The sequence below is a fragment of the Rhopilema esculentum genome, chromosome 11, assembly GCF_057945365.1.
Source record: "Rhopilema esculentum isolate cy_ngs chromosome 11, ASM5794536v1, whole genome shotgun sequence".
Taxonomy (NCBI): Eukaryota; Metazoa; Cnidaria; class Scyphozoa; order Rhizostomeae; family Rhizostomatidae; genus Rhopilema; species Rhopilema esculentum.
The window spans coordinates 1,915,001-1,920,000 of NC_142825.1; the positions used below are offsets into that span (position 1 = coordinate 1,915,001).

General features: G+C 44.6%; 1 pseudogene; it reads left to right on the forward strand.

Moving 5' to 3' along the window:
- Window positions 1–281, forward strand: part of LOC148958879 (large subunit ribosomal RNA) — a 4,592-nt pseudogene extending 4,311 nt beyond the window's left edge.
- The last annotated feature ends 4,719 nt before the right edge of the window (window positions 282–5,000 follow it).

The following is a 5,000-nucleotide window of genomic DNA, read 5'->3' on the forward strand; positions in this document are numbered from 1 at the left end:
GACTGAACGCCTCTAAGTCAGAATCCGTGCTAGAAGGCAACGATAGCTACCTTTGGACAGTGTTAGGCGAACAAGATTAGGCCAGCGTGCAAGCGCTGACCCTAAGTCCAAATGCACCGAGGTGGAGATCGGCCGCCGAGGTGCTAGTCAAGCCAAAATCTAACGTTACCAAAGATAAATCCTATGCAGACGACTTAAATAAGGAACGGGGTATTGTAAGGAGTAGAGTAGCCTTGTTGCTACGATCTTCTGAGATTAAGCCCTTCGTTCTAACGATTTGTGCGTGTGTACGTGCATGCCAGCAATGGCTTGCCGTCGCCCGCCAATTTTTTTTTCAGTCTTTCTAATCACTTTCCCAGCAAGAAAGACTCGGTGCCGTGCCGTGCTATGCTGTCCTGTGTCTGCTGTGTTGTGCCGTACATAACTGGCGCTGCCATTCCCGCCGTGAAGCGACCCTGCCCCTGCTGTTGAGGGGCATTCGTTTTCACGTATCTTTGTCACTCTCCCAGCGAGTGAGACTTTGATTTTTTTTCGGCGGCTCATGATCACTTTCCCAGTGAGTGAGTTAATTTTTTTTTTTTTTTTTTTTTTTTTTTTTTTTAATTAATGTACTTCTTTTAACAAAGTTGCATCAAAAACTTTTATTACAATTGTTATGTTGTTCACATCTGTCACGTTTGTGACATCTCTTACATTTGTCAAATCTGTTACGTTTCTTGTCAAATCTGTTACGTTTGTTACATGTGTTACATTTGTCAAATCTGTTACGTTTGTTACATATGTTACAATTGTTACCTTTCTTACATTTGTTACCTTTCTTACAGTTGTTACGCTCACTACATTTGTTACTTCCATCCATCCACTACATCTGTTAGGTTTGTATTATCTTTTGTAAACACTTGTTACTTACCTGTGTTCCATCCATCCATTTGCTACAGACAGACAACTGTTGGAAACAGACTTTATGACCGACAGATAGACAGATAGACAGATAGATAGATACATTTACAACGTGTTACATTTCTTCCTTACACTCATCTCATTTGTGTGAGTGAGTGACGTTCATTTGTGAAGATGTTATGCTGACTGCTATAAAACTGCCTGTAACAGCCGATTACTGTATTTACTGTATTATCACCCTTATTTGCATTGACAGACAGATAGAGATGTATTAGCTTGCCTTTTAATTTCCGTTTGTTATCTTATTAACAGGAGGCGAAGTTGCCTGCTGCTGCCATAAGTCTCACTGACTAACTATGACTATCCATCTATCACGACTATCTATCTATCACGACTATCTATCTATCATGACTACCTATCTATCATGACTATCTATCTATCATGACTATCTATCTATCATGACTATCTATCTATCATGACTATCTATCTATCACGACTACCTATCTATCATGACTATCTATCTATCATGACTATCTATCTATCATGACTATCTATCTATCATGACTATCTATCTATCATGACTATCCATCTATCACGACTATCTATCTATCACGACTATCTATCTATCATGACTATCTATCTATCATGACTATCTATCTATCATGACTATCTATCTATCATGACTATCTATCTATCACGACTATCTATCTATCACGACTATCTATCTATCATGACTATCTATCTATCATGACTATCTATCTATCACGACTATCTATCTATCACGACTATCTATCTATCATGACTATCTATCTATCATGACTATCTATCTATCACGACTATCTATCTATCATGACTATCTATCTATCACGACTATCTATCTATCATGACTATCTATCTATCACGACTATCTATCTATCATGACTATCCATCTATCATGACTATCTATCTATCATGACTATCTATCTATCATGACTATCTATCTATCACGACTATCTATCTATCATGACTATCTATCTATCATGACTATCTATCTATCATGACTATCTATCTATCACGACTATCTATCTATCATGACTATCTATCTATCACGACTATCTATCTATCATGACTATCTATCTATCATGACTATCCATCTATCATGACTATCTATCTATCATGACTATCTATCTATCACGACTATCTATCTGAAAGGCGAATCATCGGACATAACAATCAAATAGAAGCATCAAGTAGAAGAGAAGAGAAATAAGTTAGTTAGCTATTAATCTAGATAGCAAGCGAATCACCGGACATGAGATGCAAAAGCACCCAGGAGTTCTATCAAACAAGACCTTGATGAAACAAGCGACTCACACAAACAACAATCGAGTAGAAGGGAATACAAACAAGTGAGTTATTCATCTATCCATCTGATTATCAAGCGAATGATCAGACATGACATCCGAGGACACATCCGAAGACTTCTATCAATCAAGACCTTTATGAAACAAACAACCGAATCGCACAGGCAACAAACAAGTGAAAATGAAAACAAACACGTGAGTCTGTCATCTATCTAACAAGCGAACCATCGGACATACGATACAATGACACCAACAACTTCAATCAGTCAACACATTTATGAACAAACGAATCACAAAGGCAATGTTTGAGAATAGAGACGGACGTGCTGCCGATCAAAGGAGCGGGCAACCCTCGTCTATTGAGACGGAGACAGAAAGAGCTTCGCTCAAAGGATCCAGCAAACCAGGTTTCAAGGAACAGAGACGGCAAGAAGGACTTTGAGAATAGAGACGGACGAGCGGCCGATCAAAGGAGCGGGCAACCCTCGTCTATTGAGACGGAGACAGAAGGAGCTTCGCTCAAAGGATCCAGCAAACCAGGTTTCAAGGAACAGAGACGGCAAGAAGGACTTTGAGAATAGAGACGGACGAGCGGCCGATCAAAGGAGCGGGCAACCCTCGTCTATTGAGACGGAGACAGAAAGAGCTTCGCTCAAAGGATCCAGCAAACCAGGTTTCAAGGAACAGAGACGGCAAGAAGGACTTTGTTGATATAGACGGACGTGCTGTCGATCAAAGGAGCGGGCAACCCTCGTCTATTGAGACGGAGACAGAAAGAGCTTCGCTCAAAGGATCCAGCAAACCAGGTTTCAAGGAACAGAGACGGCAAGAAGGACTTTGTGGATAGAGACGGACGTGCTGTCGATCAAAGGAGCGGGCAACCCTCGTCTATTGAGACGGAGACAGAAAGAGCTTCGCTCAAAGGATCCAGCAAACCAGGTTTCAAGGAACAGAGACGGCAAGAAGGACTTTGTGGATAGAGACGGACATGCTGCCGATCAAAGGAGCGGGGGACACTGGTCTCCAGAGACGGGAGAGACGGAAGTAGCAGGTCTCAAGGGAAAGAGACGGACATGCTGCCGATCAAAGGAGCGGGGGACACTGGTCTCCAGAGACGGGAGAGACGGAAGAAGCATCTCTCAAGGGAAAGAGACGGACATGCTGCCGATCAAAGGAGCGGGGGACACTGGTCTCCAGAGACGGGAGAGACGGAAGAAGCACGTCTCAAGGGAAAGAGACGGACATGCTGCCGATCAAAGGAGCGGGGGACACTGGTCTCCAGAGACGGGAGAGACGGGAGAAGCAGGTCTCAAGGGAAAGAGACGGACATGCTGCTGATCAAAGGAGCGGGGGACACTGGTCTCCAGAGACGGGAGAGACGGAAGAAGCAGGTCTCAAGGGAAAGAGACGGACATGCTGTCGATCAAAGGAGCGGGGGACACTGGTCTCCAGAGACGGGAGAGACGGAAGAAGCAGGTCTCAAGGGAAAGAGAGTGTCTAGCAGTCTGTCTCTTGAGACAGTAACAAAGAGGCCTTCAATCCAAGGATCAAATAGGCCGAGTTTCAATGAACAGAGACTGATAGGTCTCAAGAGAAATTGTCAGACAGCTAGGTCTCAAGGGAAGCAGTCGGGCAGGTAGCCGATCAAAGGAGCGAGTGATATTGGTCTCATGAGACGGAAACAGAGAGGTCTTTGTCCAAATGAGGAAAAAATTTTTTTTTTCACTACCGCAATGAAAGTTTTGTTAGAGGCTTTTGTGTTTGCGGACAACAGAATAATGATGCATTTGCAAGATTTGGGGCTGGTTTGGACTCTTTTTGAGAAGATTTGTATGATATCGGGGGCACTCTATAGTTGTCTTGGCTATTTATGTGGGCACAGTGATGTGGCAAATGATGTCGGCGATGATGAAGCCAGGGAAAGGTGCGTGTGCTAATAGCGGCTGCGTTGCCCGGTACCCGTTGGATTCTTTGCACATGGTATCATTTGCGGGCTGTTAGGTCAGCCATGGTTGCCTTTGTAGGATGGATATTAGCGATGCTCCACGATCGCCTAATGACGAATAATTAGCCCACACGGTTGCCATTGCGTTTCTTTGGTCGTGTCGCTGCTTAGATCGGCTGTATGGCTACTTCCCTGCTCGTAGTTGCGAAGTTTGGTGTTCCTCTCAGGATTGCCGAACGGATCAGCGGTAAAGCTAAGAAGGAGCCCGATGCCATTGTGTCTATGCCATCGCATGGCCACGTCGGTTGCCTTTCAATACGGTGTGTGTCTGTGCATGTACTATCAGGATGGCTGGTGCATGTACGAAACCACCGTTTGTCTGTCTGCTATGAGTGCCGGGACTAGGCGGTCAGCGTCTTCCCGTGCACACGTTTGCCTTGTCGAGGGATGTTGTGTTTATGGCGTATCGCCATCAACTGAACAAACGCTTAAGGAAGCCCGAAACCAGGTTTAATCTGTGTTTCTAATTCGAACCTGCACTCTCTCTGGTCGCGTTCAACCGATCGAGAAGGTACAGAGACGAGATGGATGGAAAGGCGAGGGATATAAAGGCTAGTGGGTGGTCAAGCAGTCAGTCGGCTGTGTTGTCCAGCTAGCGCTCGCGGCCTTTTGTAGTAAGGGCGAGCGAGCTGTTGGTTTGGTTTGGTTGCCATACTAATTGAAGGAAGAAACAGCGAACGTGTCTCGTGTCAGGCACACGTGTCCTAATCGATTCACGTATCGCTTAACGGCAGCTGCCGCTGGCGCACACT